The sequence below is a fragment of the Macaca mulatta genome, chromosome 11, assembly GCF_049350105.2.
Source record: "Macaca mulatta isolate MMU2019108-1 chromosome 11, T2T-MMU8v2.0, whole genome shotgun sequence".
In the NCBI taxonomy this organism is placed as follows: Eukaryota; Metazoa; Chordata; class Mammalia; order Primates; family Cercopithecidae; genus Macaca; species Macaca mulatta.
In genome coordinates, this window is record NC_133416.1 from 14,953,568 (window position 1) to 14,971,111 (window position 17,544).

The 17,544-nt window shown below is 38.7% G+C and overlaps 1 protein-coding gene across 11 annotated transcripts in view; it reads right to left on the minus strand.

The window, feature by feature from the left end:
• Positions 1–17,544, minus strand: part of DUSP16 (dual specificity phosphatase 16) — a 91,375-nt gene that overhangs the window by 57,505 nt on the left and 16,326 nt on the right. For 2 of the 11 annotated variants that reach the window (XM_077953646.1, XM_077953647.1), the window contains exon 2: positions 7–787. The exons of 6 other annotated variants lie outside the window; for them this stretch is intronic. The gene's annotated coding sequence lies outside the window, so the exon portion shown is untranslated. Of the gene's footprint in view, positions 1–6; positions 788–2,743; positions 2,936–8,268; positions 8,578–11,211; positions 11,281–17,544 lie in introns of those variants that run through there. 3 more of the 11 variants (XM_077953653.1, XM_077953649.1, XM_077953651.1) reach the window with 3 other exon arrangements.

Here is a 17,544-nt window from a genome sequence, read left to right on the forward strand (position 1 = left end):
CTGTACCTTGTTTATTTCACTTAACATAATGTCCTCCAGGTTCATCCATGTTGTAGAATATGACAGGATTTCCTTATTTTTTAAGGCTGAATAGAATTCCATTGTGTACATATATACCACATTTTCTCTATTCATTCATATTTTGATAGACACTTAGGTTGATTCCATATCTTGGCTATTGCAAATAGCACTGCAATAAACACGGGTATGCAATCATCTCATTTTCTTTACTCAGTAGTAGGATTGCTGGATCATATGGTCGTTCTAGTTTTAATTTTTTTGAGGAACTTCCATAGTGTTTTCCATAATGGCTGTAAATAGTTCACATTTCCACTAACAGTGTATAAGGGTTTTCCTTTCTCCACATCCTTACCAACACTGATCTTCTGTCTTTTGACAACAGCCATACTACCAGGAGTGGAATACTATCTTACTGTCGTTTTAATTTGCATTTCTCTGATGATGAGTGATGCTGAGCATTTTTTCATAGACCTGTCGGCCATTTGTATGTCTTCTTTGAAAAATATCCATTCAGGCCTTTCACCCATTTTTCAACCAAGTTATTTGCTTTCTTGCCATTGAGTTGTTGGAGTTCCTGATGTTTTTGAGGTATTAACTGTTTATCAGATATGTAGTTTACAAATATTTTCTCCCATTCTGTAGGTTGTCTCTTCACTCTGTTGACTGTTTCCTTTGCAGTGCAGAAGCTTTTTAGTTTGACATAATCCCATTTGTCCACTTTTGCTTTTGTTGTCCATGCTTTTGAGGCAGGCAATTGAACTTTCAGCTTCAGTGTGAGAGAGATATATATATATGTAAGAAAATTTAGTACAATTTCTTCCTTAAAACTACAGAGAAACTGTGGTTCCTATACAGTGCATTTCTTGGCAAAGAAATGAAAAGAAATACTGTAACAAGAAAGATTACTATTAATGTTAATATTATACAATTTTTTCAACCCCACAAGTGTGTTGTATCTACTAAGAGAATGTTAGTTTTACAACATGGAATGTAGTAAATCAAAGACATGTTAAGCAAGCTATATGTGTGAAAAAAGTCTATACAACAAGGAGGTAGTTTAAAGGATCTTTACATTAAAATTTTTTAAAATGCTTTCAGGGTTCTCTCCTTGTCAGAAGGGTCAAACACTTAACATAAGGACTTTACAAGTTAGATTAATGTATTGAAGGGGTTGATAACACTAATATAAGTTTATAATCTTTATCTATTAATATATGCACCCCCTCTTTAGTCCACACCAGCCCCGAAACAACAAAATTCCACTACATGAAAGATATAGTATACTTTGTTGACAAAGAACTAATTGACTAAAGGCATTAAGACCAGAGTAAACATCTGAACAATTTGAAACACAGTTTAATGGGAGAGGGGTTATAATTTAATTTTTTCAAAGAGGACTGGAAGGCTCTAGGAGCAACGGAATGGAATGCAACACCAACACCAAACCTCTCACCCACCTGCACTCAAGCTTAAGCTCACAATAGTAATATTCCAGAATTTAACCTGTTTTAAATCTCTTAGCACTAAAATAAATAAAATCAAAATGCTGAACTACATTCTCCTGAAGATAATTTCAACATGGCTCACAAGAATAAATTCAAAGTGGTAGTTCATGCCTGTAATCCCAGCACTTTTTCCCAGAATTTTTCCAATGCCCCAAGTGTGTTGTATCTACTAAGAGAATCTTAGTTTTACAATATGGAATGTAGTAAAATATCAAAGACATATTAGGTAAGATATATGCATGAAAAATGTCTCTACAACAAGGAGGTAGTTTCAAGAATCTCCTTTAAACTACTTTTGGGAGGCCGAGGCGGATGGATCACTTGAGGTCAGGAGTTCAAGACCAGCCTGGCCAACAGGGCGAAACCTCGTCTGTACTGAAAATACAAAAATTCACAAGATGTGGTGGCACGCGCCTGTAATCCCAGCTACTCGGGAGGCTGAGGCAGGAGAATCGTTTGAACCTGGGAGGTGGACATTGCAGTGAGCTGAGATTACGCCACTCCACTCCAACCTGGATGACAGAGTGAGACTCCATCTTAAAACAAACAAAACAAAACAAAGTGACTTACAAGAAAGTGCTTTATCTTTCAGTTAAAATACACATGAAAAATACTGGAAAAGACCTAGATGTATAAGAAAGGGATGGACTGGCTTAAGTAACTTATAACTTTCGATAAATCCTGCAACATCGTATGCAACATTTAAAAATGATGGTGTAAAAATATACTTCTTGACAGCCAAAGATGGTCATGATATATTGAGAATAAAGTCAAGTCTCAGAACAGTTAGGTAAAATAGAACCTCAAACACCCACAGGCATACAAACACACATAGGATGGATATGTATAAAACATAGTAATAGTTTTACTTAGGTAATTATCATATTCTTTTCCATAACCTTGGAAATTATGAAAAATATTAATAAAGGTCATGACATACATTCAGACCCAGGAACTAGTACCAGGTCCTGCTGTACTCCTTCTTCTCAGGACCATTATAAATTATAAATTTAACATTATAAATGTTAACAACATTTAACATTATAAATCTTAAATTTATAATGTTATAAATTTAACATTATAAATGTTTTGGTGTGCAAAGGTTAAGCTTAAGGTTAAGAAGATGAGGACCAGGCACAGTGGCTCATGCCTGTAATCCCAGCACTTTGGGAGGCCAAGGTGGGCGGATCATCTGAGGTCAAGAACTCGAGAACTACCTGGCCAACATGGTGAAACCCCATCTCTACCAAAAACACAAAAATTAGCTGGGTGTGGTGGTGCATGCCTGTAATCCCAGCTACTCGGGAGGCTGAGGCAGCAGAATCACTTGAACCCGGGAGGCAGAGGTTGCAGTGAGCCGAGATTACGCTATTTGCACTCCAGCCTGGGCGACAAGAGCGAAACTCTGTCTAAAAAAAAAACAAAAAGAAAAAGAAAAAAAAAATGAACAAATGTAAAGTATGGAAATTGATGTTTACCCTCAAGGTAAAAGCTGAAATGCTGCTTCACAAAAGGACTTATAAAGAATTCTTTATTTTAAACAGCAATAATGTTTGAGGGGGTGGGGGAAGAAAAATTAAATTTTAAGTCACATGTTTATGACTATGAAGCTGGACTTCAAAAGTAGGTCAGTTAGGGTATGACTCTTATAATACAAAAGTTTATTTGGCATACAAAGGATTTATAGCTAATATATTTTTTAATTATATTCACTAACACTTGCAAAATATCATTCAATTTATAAAGTTTCTGAAATAAACCTGTTTAAAGTGTCACAAATGCAACACAGGATGACTTTCATTCCTCTCACTTGGAAAAGTGCAAATTCCTCTAACAAAGTATATGCAATGGCCTCGTCACTATTCTCAGCTCCTAAGCAGACATGCACAACAAGGTTTGAACACATTCCAGGCGTGGCCTTCAAGCCCGGACCACACCTGCTTCCAAGGCCCTGCGGCTAAAAATAACTCTGGGGCCTCAAAAATGGGACATCAGCCAGGCCCAGGGGTAGCTGCAGGCCCCTTGCTCAGCTCCAACAGCAAAAGCAGGAGCTACAAAAACTCTAAAATCACAAAACACTCCACCACAGGCTTCCTTCTCTCAGTCTCTTTGTGCCAGTCACCTACAACCTAGGCCTGCTCAGTTTCTTTGCTCCATGAGGCCAAAACTAACCCTAGGAATTTAGAGACAAGTGAGGTTATTGTTTTTAAAAAATACTGTAGACTAGGACTCAGGAGACCTTGTTCCTAATTTCAACTCATCTACTAAAATGCTAAAATGGCATATACAGTGTCACTTGACATTCCCCAAGTCTGTGTTTTTCCTACTTGTATGATGAGGAATTCAGTGATCACTACTATCTAAAGATTATTTCACTTAGAATAAAAAGATATCGCTGTAAGTGTGCCTCAGTTCTTAGCAAAATCTCCTAACAGGGACAGGGCTGATTTATCATTAAGCAGTCATATTATGGTGTGAGAGTTTATAACCTACAACACACAAACTAAAATGGGTAACTCTGGGGTAACTGTTCCAGATAATTCCTTTTGTGACAGGGGATTTTCAAGGCTTGCTCTGAGCAACTATTTCCACTTCTCTTCCAATCCCACAGTATGCAGGAGACCCCTTTAGGGCCTGTTACTCCACCAGGTAAGGGAAAAAGAAAGGGCGGCCAGGTAGCAGAGGAAGGCAGCAAGAGCATCGCTGTTCATTCACCGCAGGGTCCTAGGCTGTGCTAATTTAAGTCATTGCATCTGTCCGCACACTTCCCCCTGCTGGGGCCCTGAGAGTTAATGATACCAGGAAGCTGTATCAGGGACAAAGTGACAGGCCAAGACCTAGGCTGAAGAAATCACAGCACCACAGGAGAGCAAGGACACTAAAGGCTAGCAGAGTAGCCCCAGACGGGAGCCGGCACATTCTCTGTCCTCATCCCTTGGTTACTTTTTCCACTTTGTCCTTTTCACTGTTCATCTTTTTCTCTAATTCGGCTCCATCACATCACCTAACTGTAGTTTCTGTACCCTTTTTTGTCCTTAGAGGCTTTGCTGTTTCTTCCTCCTCATATTCATCTTAATTTCTCTCTTCATGATTATAACCAAGCCTCTTCCTGTCTGATGTTAAGCTCTTATCATTAATTCATTTTCCATTTTTTGAGGGGGAACTGCCAAGGCCCTTGATGTACTGCTATTATAACAAGTAATATTTTCTAGACTTGTTTGAGACAGTCACCCATGAATTCAGGTGTTTTATCATCTATCAGCCTTTAAAATCTTTGATTTGTTACTCTAAAAAAAAAAGTTTTATTTTGGAGGAGAGAGGTAAAATTTTTCCAGTTTGGTGTTTCATACATGGTTGGTTATACTAAGTAAAGATCATCAATTCAATATTTTACATTTATATTAGCCCTTAAATACCTGATGTTCCAGATACTAAGACAGACTTTCACCTGAGCCTCACAGGAAAACACAAATTCTCAGGATTTTCACACTAGATTATTTAAAAAACAAACAAGATCTGAATTACTTTATAATCTAGTGCTCAGATTCTAAAAGCAGAAAGTAACCTCTGCACATGAGGAAAAAGCTGGCTTCATCAAGAGTCTGCCTGGCACATTAGGACAGACACCTGTGCCAGGGCTCAGCCGCTCAGCCCTGCCCGTCCTCCTCCACCAGCCTCGGGTGAGCCGTTAGTTCTCCTTACCTTAGCTCCCAGTAACACTATTGTCTAATTCTTTAGAAGGGTTTCCCAAACAATCTTAATAGCGAAACAAATAGTAATGGGTTATATCCCGTAGAAGAAGAGAAATATCAATGAGTCTAAGGGGAAAAAAACTTTTTTTTTACAAAACATCTGCTTCTACAAATCAAAGTTTGAGAGAATGGTGTTTCTATTTGCTATTCTTTTTGATTTTATTTTTTCTTTTTTAAGAGGTTATTCTGTCATCTTTACATAGTACTATACTTGGCCCTCCATACATTCTGGGTGTGATGTCAGTTGGGTTCAGGCACACTACCTGCGGCAGCAGCAAACACCTTCCCATCAAAATTCTCAGTTTCCCACTCTAAAATACCAATATGTCAGTGGTGAAGTTAAATTAGGTTTCTAACCCAATGCAGGGAAAAACAGAATAGATGGCAAGTCCTTGATATTAATTAGTTGAGTAAATGTTGAAAATGACATTTTGAACCAATATAAAAAGATAACATGCCGGTGGGATGTCCAGCAAGTCAAAGAGAAAGGCTTCCCGAAAAATGTAAATTTCAAAGAGAGTTTTGAAAGAAAACAGGGACATGAACTGTCAGAGAGAAGAGAGGAAGATGATTCCAGATGCAGAACACGCATGAGCAAAGGCAGAGGGATAACAAACTGTATGCAGGCTTTCCCAGCTACAGATTATATCAGCAAGTAACAAAATAAGTTGGTGGAGTAAAAGGGGCTAGATGGTAAAGTATCCTGGAAGTCTAAAGCCATCTAAGCCACTGTAAGCTTTATGAAAATAACATAAGAACATTACTAAGAGAATTTCACTCTGGTAACTCTATTTTGAATGGACTGAGGTGAGGAGAGAATAGATGTAAGGAGACTAACTGACTAGTCTCCTTACAGTACCATATAGTTTTAGTTATCTATGGATGCGCTCAGCCTAGAATGGTAACTATAAAACCTGAGAGCCAAGAGATTGTTAATAGTCTAAATCCAAGGCAGTGTACTTGGCACAGAATATACCCTTATTATACGTCATGGGCACTGAAAGTACCCATGAAAATGGCTATCTAGACTACATTATTGAATTATTATTCCACCATAATAATATCTGATAATATCTCAGTATCTTATTCTGTCCTGGCTTCAGATAAGCTAATGTAAAGAAAAATGAGCACTAGGTACAGGCTCAAGTTTTACTAATTAGGTCACTGTTTATAAACCAGAATAATCAGGCATAATAAAAGGCTGAAATAGGCCGGGCAAAGTGGCTCACGCCTGTAATCCCAGCACTTTGGGAGGCTGAGGCTGATGGATCACCTGAAGTTAGGAGTTCAAGACCAGCCTGGCCAACATGGTGAAACCCTGTCTCTACTAAAAATACAAAAAGTAGCTGGACGTGGTGGCATATGCCTGCAATCTCAGCTACTTAGGAAGCTGAGGCAGGAGAATTACTTGAAACCAGGAGGCAGAGGTTGCAGTGAGGCGAGATCACTGCCATTGCACTCCAGTTTGGGCAACAAGAGCGAAACTCCGTTTCAAAAAAAAAAAAAAAGCCAGATGCGGTGGCTCACATCTGTAATCCCAACACTTTGGGAGGCTGAGGTGGGCGGATCACCGGAGGTCGGGAATTCGAGACCAGCCTGACAAACATGGAGAAACCCCATCTCTACTAAAGACACAAAAATTATCCAGGCATGGTGGTGCATGCCTGTAATCCCAGCTACTCGGGAGGCTGAGGCGGGAGAATTGCTTGAACCCAGGAGGCAGAGATTGAGGTGGGCCAAGATCACGCCACTGCACTCGATGTAGCCTGGGCGACAAGAGCAAAACTCTGTCTCAAAAAAAAAATAGGTAGACTCCAAAGGTTGGCATTTCTTCAAGGATGACTTTCTTCAATATATTTTTCTGTAATTTCTAAGTTTCCTATTTTACAGATAACTTTCATAACAGAAAACTATATATTTTTTTAATCAGACATAACTTACGTCACGTCATGAAAAAAAGATGTGGAAGTCAAAGTGAAACCTAAATGAGTTTTAATACACTATCATGACATTCATCCAACAGTGACTATAGTGTGAGCAAATTTTTAAAAAGTTTTTAAATGTAATTACACAGCCCTATGACAGCCATGCTACAAGGTACGAGACATTCATATGTATTCTACACAAAGCAACATAACTATGTATGATACAGTATCGGGCAATGTTCCTTTGCCAAACGTAACCTTCAGTATCAAAGAACGCATATTCAAAATTAAAATTATAAACAAAATCATTACAAATACAGTAAGCTTGCTATTCGTGAAACTTAGTATAAAGCAGACCATAGAATTGTCTATTAAGAAACTCAATGCCTAAATGCCAAAATATCTAATTTCACCATCTCATCTTTTTAAAACATAGTCCACAGCATAGACCCTAAGAATATGCTCACAAACTCCACAGTCTAATTATCTAATGGACAGATTATGAAATACATTCAAAATAAACCTATCACCATTTGCTATCAACATATTTAAGCGTCATGTAAGCATCACTAAGTATCAGAGACTGAAAGCCCCTCTAAGTACAACATGATAATAAATGTTCAGTTTTTTCTCTTGCAAATAGTGTTTGTTCTATTAATTCTGGGGTGTGGATCTTAGCTAATCTGTAAAACTCCAGGAAAAAAATTAAATGAGCTAATGGAATACATATAATATGTTCATTTATCGAGCACCAACTAGATTCAATTTCCTATAGCACACTTTCCCACTTTCATCTGATCACAAGAATCACTTAGAAACTTGATAAAAATGCCCAACCAGGCCCACCTCTGGAGATTGATTCGTGGGTCTAGAGTGGAACCTGTGAATTTGCATATTTAACAAATGCCCCAGGAGGTTCGGAGAATCAGGCAAGTTTGAAAACTTGCACCACCGTGCGCCACCATGCCTGGCTAAAGACATCTGTCCTAAACACATCTTTGGTCTTTCTCTCAATGTTCACATTTAATCAGTTGTCAAGACCTACTGATTTTCAGTCTCTCTTACCTGGAGGACATAGAGGCACAAAAGCTGGATTTCAGTTGAAAATAATGGTAAGAGGAGAAATGGGAAATCAGTCACATCATGTCATTCAAGAAGGTCAAAGACTACTGAAATTTCATAGCCGAAGATGGACTTCCATTTAGTCTAGTGCATGTCTTCTGATAGGTTAATAATGTCCCTTTTACAAAATTTACATATTTATTCAAAGTCACACAATTCATCAGTGGTGGAAGAGAGAAATTCGCTTCTAGGGAGTGTGCTTTCCCCAATCCTAGAGAGCTTACCAAACATTCTGAAAATGTTAATAGGCTCCTGAAAAACACAGAACGCAATAGATTTCAAAAGATGAGAAATAATGCACTCTTTTAAACACCTGATGTGTGTGGCTGGGGCTTTTGGAGAGTTGGCCTCACCAAAATGCCAGCCTGCCATAAAGTTACAGATGAAATGCCAGGCATGAAATAGAGAACCAAATGGTGATGCAACAGCCCCTGCAGGACTCTAGTGAAGGGGGGGAGGAACCCTGGAAGCAAATGCTTGTCAACTTCACTGGGTCACCATGAAAATACAGTAAGATAAAGTATGTAATAAAATATGTAATAAAGTATGTAATAAATGCTCAGGTAATCCTCCCACCTATTGGGAATTCCAACATTTGCTAAAAAGGGAACAACTCAGTACATGATTAAATGAAGGAGCATTTTGACTAACAGAGTAGCTCTGAACCTTGGTTACACATTAAAATCACCTGGGAGCTCTTAAATATCCATATGTACCTCAGAATGATAAATCAGAATCTCTGAGGAATGGGCCCAGGCATCAGTATCTTTCACACACACAAGCAGAGGTGGATCCTTTACCCTCTCCTAAAGAACTGTCACAAAGGACAGGCCACCTGGAAGGCAGTTTAAGAGCAGAGGAGAAATCTGGTGGCACATGTAACACTGTGATTAATCTATTACTTGAGATGCTTTCTATGTTTAAAGTCTGGAATTCTGAACATTTTATTAGGTAAGAGATCCAGTTCTCCAATGTCACAGCCTCTATAATTTGAATAATAATAAAGGAGCACAACAATTCACTTATGATACCCAACAAAAGACTGCAAGGGTATGCTGCAGCACAGAACCCAATTAGGGTTTAATAAGACAGGGTTTATGGGTGAAGCAATCTAGTTTCCAATCTTTCTTCTTAAAAATCTACAAATTTTTAGATGTAGATGTGTCAAGGAAAGACTGTTAAAGCTTGGGAGGAGATAGAGCTCAGTGTTCACTGGCTTCTGAACGCAAGTTAAACAAATATCTCCACCCAGGAATTTCCCATTACTAACGGCTAATCACCATTACAAGGGCATACAGTCCTTTAGAATTCCTCTCTAATCCAATCCTGTAAAACTTCACTTAAGTCGATGATGGAAACCAAGATTTGGGCCTCCAGCCAAACAATCTATATTACATTAAATAAAAGACGTCACCACCCTTCTCAAGGTTGGGCCAGCAGTTATTTAAAAAAACAAAAAAGGGGCACGGTAGCTCACACCTGTAATCCCAGCACTTTGGGAGGCCAAGGCAGGTGGATCATTTGAGGTCAGGAGTTCAAGACCAGCCTGACCAACTTGGTGAAACCCCGTCTCTACTAAAAAACACACAAAAAATTAGCTGGGCATGGTAGCAGAGTCCTAGCTACTCAGGAGGCTGAGGCAGGAGAATCGCTTGAACTCGGGAGGCGGAGGTTGCAGTGAGCCAAGATTGCACCACTGCACTCCAGCCTGGGTGACAGACTGAGACTCTGTATCCAAAAAAAAAAAAAAAAAAAGAAAAAAGAAAAAAGACAGAAAGACAGAAAATGAAGCCAGGAGTTTAAGACTAGCCTAGGCAACATACTGAGACCCAACTCTACTTTAAAAAAAAAAAAAAAAAAAAAAAAAGATAAGCCGGATGTGCTGACAGGGGCCTATAGTCCCAGCTACTAGTGAGGCTGAGCCTGGAGATGGAGGTTGCTATGAGGCTACTGGGGCTACTGGGGAGCTTGAGCCGGGAGATAGAGGTTACAGTGAGCTATGATTGCCGCTGCACTCCAGCCTGGGCAAGAGAGTGAGACCCTGTCTGAAAATATATAAAAATATAAATAAAATTTTTAAAGATGGTCTTTAACCAGAGTCAGTTTTCATAACATATTAACATACAATACAAAGAACACTAGATTAGAAAATGCTCATTCAGCTATTTTCCTTGTACAGTGGGTCTAACTTGTGCTTCATTCACTTACACAACAGTTTTTGAATATCTATATTGTACAAAGCTTTTTGCTCAAGGAACTTTTGGAGGACAAAACTTAAAGCGATTTCATAAGACATCTGTAAGGCTCAGTGAGATTACGTGGCAAGAGTGGGGGGGACACGATTTCTAGCAGTGACGTCTAGAAGTCAACAGGAGGAGGTGAGGAGGTGGTCAATCTCACCTATATATTTATTCTGGATGCTCTCCTACCCCAACTCCTTAGGGTGCTACACAATCTCTTTGTATTCACAAATAACCTCTGGCCAAGAGGTTTGGAGGGACACCACCAGCCAGCAAACTTCTCCTAATTCTGGAGACAACTTCCCGTCAGCTGGTCCCTGAAGGCTGGCTGCTTCCTGCCAGGAGGTCACTTAGCACATATTCATCTCTCTTCAGGAGGCAGACAGTTGCTGATTCTTTTTATTTTTTATTTTGAGCCAGGGGCTCACTCTGATTGCCCATGCTGGAGTGCAGTGGTGCTGATCATGGCTCGCTGCAGCCTCAACTTCCCAGGCTCCCGTGATCTCCCCAACTCAGCCTCCCGAGTAGCTTGGACTACATGTGCATACCATCACACCTGGCTAATTTCTGTATTTTTAGTAGAGCTGGAGTTTCACCATGTTGCCCAGGCTGGTCTCGAACTCCTGGACTCAAGCAATCCACTCACCTCAGTCTCCCAAAGTCCTGGGATTACAGGCGAGAGCCACTGCGCCTGGCCAGCTGCTGATTCTCATTGTGGCACTGATAAGGGAGAGAGGAAGACAATTCATCTTCCCTTGGACCCCAGGTACACACAGTCCCCCGCCCCACACAAATACAAACATGAAGAGAAGAATAAAAGAGGTACAGGCCTTGACAAGATTACACTGACATTATTTCCACCGAACAGTATTCTCCCACAAAGCGTTAAGGAGGAAAAATAAGAAACTCTTATTAAAATTAGTCCATCTTATTGGAAGGCCCAGTAAGGTAGGTAAATGGCATAAATTCTCATGAGTTGGTCACTATGATAGTTGCAGTTGGAATGAGCTGTCTGTCTAGCCCCATGGTCCTCAAGCTTTTCAGCTGACAGCCCACTTCAGAGTGACAAACTACCAGGTCTATGTCTTCCTAACAACTATTTCTCTGTCTACATGTGTTCCACCACAAACCCTAGAAAGAAATAACAGTGAAAAAAAATTATGTAAAGTAAGATAAAACACCCAGATTAAAATGTAAATACAAGAGCACTGAAAATGTACGCACATGTAACAAACCTGCACATATACCCCCGAATCTAAAATAATAAATTATTTAAGAAAAAAGAAAATATACCCACAAAAACTTGTATAAGAATGTTCACAGCAGATTTATAAATAGCCAAAAAATTCTATCAACTGATGAATGGATAAACAAAATGAAGTATAGCCCTACTATGGAATATTATTTAGCCATAAAAAGGAATTAATACTGATACCAGCTACAATATGGGGGAACCCTGAAAATGTTACGCTAAGGGAAAGAAACTAGATACAAAAACACCACATATTAATCCATTTACATGAAATACCCAGAAAGGCCAGGTGTGGTGGCTCATGCCTGTAATCCCAGCACTTTCGGAGGTCGAGGTAGGCGGATCACCTGAGGTTGGGAGTTCTTGACTAGCCTGACCATTGGAGGAACCCCATCTCCACTAAAAATACAAAATTACCCGGGCATGGTGGCACATACCTATAATCCCAGTTACTTGGGAGGCTGAGGCAGGAGAATCACTTGAACCTGGAGGCGGAGGCAGAGGCGGAGGCGGAGGCTGTGGTGAGCCGAGATCACGCCATTGCACTCCAGCCTGGGCAACAAGAGCGAAACTCCATCTCAAAAAAAAGAAAAAAAAAAAAAAAGAAAGAAAGAAATATCCAGAAAGGGCACAAATGCATAGGGACAGGAAGCAAATCAGTGGTTGCCAGGGGCTGGGAGTGGGAAATGGGTTATGACTACTAATGTGTATAGAGTTTGTTTTGGGGGTGATGAAAACGTCTTGGAATTAGATAGTGGTGATTATTACACAACTGTGAATATACTAAAAATTACGGCATTGCACACTTTCAAAGACGAATTTTACAACTGAAACTATATCTCAACTCTTTTTAAATGGTAAATTTTGTGGTATATGAATTGTATCTCAATAAACTGTCATTTTTAAAAAGGGCAGGCAGGCCAAGGCACTACTCCAGATGTAAAGAAACTGAAGACACATGACAAGTAAATGTAGAACATGATCCTCAACTGGACCCTGTATGCAACACCAAATATTTGTGTCCCCACTAAATTCTTAAATTGAAACCCTAAGTCCACTGTGATGGTATCTGAAGGCACAGACTTTAAAGGGTAACTAGGTCATGAGGTGGAACTCTCATGAATGGGATTAATGCTATATAAAAAAGACCCCAGAGAGCAAGCTTTCTTGGGTATATGATGAGAAACTGGTACTCTGCAACCCAGAAGAGGGCCCTCACCAGAACCAGACCATGCTGGCACTCTGATCTCAGATTTTTAGCCTTCAGAACTGTAAGACGACAATTTGTTATTTATAAGCCACCCAGTCTAAGGTTACTTGTTATAGCAACCCAAACTAAGACTGTACTAGACAGTACAATGCTATGAAGAATGTTGTGTCAACTTACAGGGCTGAATGAAATACACGTGTGGGCTGGTTAGAAGTATTAAATCAATGTCAGATTTACTGGGGTTGACAACTGTACTGTGGGTAGAAAACTGTCCTTGTTCTTTGGAGACCTGCTGATGTGCTTGGGGATAGTGGGCCATGATGTGTGCAACTTATGGTTTGGAAAAATATATCATATATAAATATGGAGAGAGAGCAAGTAATAAAACAAAGGGAGCAAACTGGTAATAGTATATGCTGTTCTTTTATTTTTTCTGTAAATTTAAAATTATTTTCAAACAAAAAGATAAAAAAGTAAATAAAGGCCAGGCGCGGTGGCTCAAGTCTGTAATCCCAGCACTTTGGGAGGCCAAGACGGGCGGATCATGAGGTCAGGAGATCGAGACCATCCTGGCTAACACGGTGAAACCCCATCTCTACGAAAAAAAATATAAAAAACTAGCCAGGCGAGGTGGCGGGCGCCTGTAGTCCCAACTACTTGGGAGGCTGAGGCAGGAGAATGGCGTAAACCCAGGAGGCGGAGCTTGCAGTGAGCTGAGATCCGGCCACTGCACTCCAGCCTGGGCGACAGAGAGAGACTCTGTCTCAAAAAAAAAAAAGTTAGTAAAACACACATAATCTGAGATCCAAAAATTCTACTTCCAATAATTTGTCTTACATAAATACCTGCCCAAAAGTATATTATGTGAAATATTTTCCCCTGTAACATGTTTATAACTATAAAAAGAAACAACTTCAAAGTTAATGAGTGATAAATTGGCTAAATATATTACATCAATGTAGTATATACCATACGGACATGTAAAAAGAGAGATGTCTGATACAGAACGACTTCCAAAAATATATTCTTTTGTGAACAGAAAAAAAGAATTGGTTTATCCCTAGAAAAAAAAAGCAATGAAAAACTCAAGAAGCCTAGGAATGTTTGGATTTGGTTAAGAAAGAATCTAAGTCTACTCTATTTGTTTATGGGGCCAGTTATTTGTAACATAAATAATTTTCTCCCTTACAGCACTGATAATACAAACTTTACTAATGAAAAAGGAAACTAATACAATCTTGTATGCCATTTACTCCTATGGTTAACTCGAAGCATTTAAAAATAAATTTTGTAAAAACTCAAGTATAACATATATGCCAATAAGCATACACAAATCATGAAATGTACAGCTCAAAGAATTTTTATAAGGTTAACATACTCATGTAACCACCATCCTGATCAAGAAATAGAAACCCACCTGCACTCCAGAATTTGGCTTCATATGTCTTCCTATTACTAATCTCTCTCCCCAAAGGTAACCACAATCCTGACTTCTTATACCATGGCTGAGGTTTTGCCTGTTTTTGAGTTCTTTTGTGTCTGAAATGTTCTGTACAAAATTATGTTCATATCCATGTTGTTGTAAGTAGCAAGAGGTTTTTCATGTTCACTTCTACATAGTATCTCACTGAATATACAACAATGTATATCTAATCTTCCACTGATGGACATGTAGATTGTTTCCAGCTTGGAGTTATTATGAATTGTGCTGCTATGAACATTCTTGGGCATGTCTTTTGGGGAGCATAAGTACACATTTCTGCTGGGTATATACCTACGAGTGGGTTGGCTAGGTTAGAGGCATGATGAGTATGTAACACTTTCGTATAATAGATACAACCAGTATTCCATAGTTATTCCAATTTACCATTCCAGAATCCATACATGAGGGTTCTAGTTGCTCTACATCCATGCTGATACCGGTATTTTCAAGTTTTTGTTTGTTTCTCAATTTTAGCTACTCTGGTCAGTGTGTAGTGGTAATTCACTGTAGTTTCATTCAGCATTTTTTGATGACTAATGGGGCTGAACACCACTAGAAGCTTTTCTTTTTTAACCTTGTGCATTGAGAGCTACAATTAACCTATAATTTATTTTTGTAAATGAAGGGAAGCAAGGACCAAAATTAGTTTTCTTTTTTTTTTTCATACGGATAGGCAAATGATGTAGGATCATTTATTGAAAGATCTTTCTTTCCACATTGCTGTAAAGTACCATTTTAATCATAAATTAGTATCTACATATATGTGGGTCTGATTCAGGACTCTATTCTGTTCCATTGATCTATTTATTTATTCCACACTGTATATTCAATAGTGTGAATCCTACAACTTTGGTCTTCCTTAGTATTACCTTGACTATTCTTGCCATTTGTACTGCCATATGAATTTTAGAATCCACTTATATAAACTTCTATAAAAGTTTCAGGTCTCTTTCTTAGAATTATTACCAGCATTTGATATTTTTGATGCTATTATAAATAGCATCTAAAAATTTCATTTTCTGATTATTACTGTTACATAGAAATACAGGTTTTGCACAACAACCTCGCATCCAATAATCTTACTAAATTGATTTTTACTTTATTTTATTTTGAGACAGAATTTGAGACAGATTCTCACTGCACGCCACGCTAGAGTGCAGTGGCGTGATCTCAGCTTACTGAAAACCTCCGCCTCCCAGGTTCAAGCGATTCTCAGCTTGATGCCTCAGTGTCCTGAGTAGCTGAGGCTACAGGCACGCACCACCACGCCCTGCTAATTTTCTTTTTTTTTTTTTTTTTTCAGTAGAGACAAGGTTTCACCATGTTTGCCAGGTTAGTCTCAAACTCCTGACCTCAGGTGATCTGCCTGCCTTGGCCTCCCAAAGTGCTGGGATTACAGGCGTGAATCACCATACCTGGCCACTACATTTATTCTTAAAGTATTATTTTTTAACTTACATAAAGTAAAATTAATGTTTTTTGGCGTACGGTTCTATGAGTTTTGACCAAATGTACATGGTAATGTAACCATCACCACAATCCCAGATGCAGAACATTTCCATCACTCCAAAAAATTCAAAAACAAATCATGGTCAAATCTTAAGTTACCCTGTAACAGATAAGAGAGTACATGGATAAATAAAGTCTAATGATATCCTATAAACTACGATGTAGCCAAAACTATATGACAGCTTCAGTCTCATTTCCTGGCAAATCTTTCCCCACCAAATTCAAAGCAGGTAAGAGAAATGGTAACCAAATCACAGTTCCAGAGCCATAATGTACCAATCTAATATTTAACATGCGGATTCTGAAGTATCTGAATGGAAAAAGACTTGTTATAAGTGATATTGATGTAATAACAGTAACATCATGTACTTTTAGAAACCCAAATGAAATTACACTATAAAAATAAGTTGTATTTCCCATGCAAAATAAATGGATAATGAAAACATCTGAGAGTTCTTTATACAATGTTATAAATTTGTGAAATGCTATCATTTGGGGGGGGGGGAATTCTACACCCTCTGGATAATGATTATGTTAATGAATTCTGGTCTACTAATGATCACCCATAGGTCTGTTTTATCTTTTTTACTTTACCTGTGTTTGGTGGTTGTTTTTTCACAATTAAATGACCAGCCTATGCTCAGAGGGAGGGATGGTGATAAGTAGCCCCAAAGGGCCTAGATAGTATTTTGCAATGAAACTGTCATAGTACTACCAAATATATTTCAATCCTTGAGTTATTGTATAACAGAGGTTAAGAATGAATGAACAAGGGTGGCTCTGACCATTATGGCAACTTTCCACAATGTAGTTCTTTGAAGCTGCCTCAGTCCCTCCATTACCTCTGCTATTTACACACTCAGGTGTTTTTAGTATCTTGTAAGAAGGGACTGGCAATGTTCCATCATCAAGACCTGGCAATAGGCCAGAAAGCAATAGAGATGTCACAAGATGGTCAAGCACAAAGACAACAATAGATAGATACGCTGTGTTCTAGTGTAAGCACTACCAACATCTCATGCATTCTGAGTCACCCTACATATTGCTCACCCATTCCTATTTGGTTTACTGGATTTTGCTTGTTTACTTTATTCCTCCTATAGTACTGTCAGCATGAGAACATTTTAAGTCATGGCACCATATGGCAATAATATATAACTCCATAACTAAAATAAGCTCCTAAAGACTGGCTATCTGTCAGATACTATCTATAAGACATGAAAAGTTAAAAACATCAGGGCTTGAAACCTAAAAATAATTATATCTTAACAGTACCCTTAAACCTCAACCACAATCACATTATTTCTTACCTTTAATTACTATTATGATATCATTGTCTATATGACAGCCATGGACAAGGAATAAATAAATCGGTTGAGAAATATTTCTTTAAACCTGGCATGAAAATATAGCTTGTTCTTAACAGAAATAAAAATTCGGTGAATTTGGACTGGTGCTTTTGTTTGCTCTACGTATTTAAAACAATTAACAGGCCAGCGTGGTGGCTCGTGCCTGTAATCCCAGC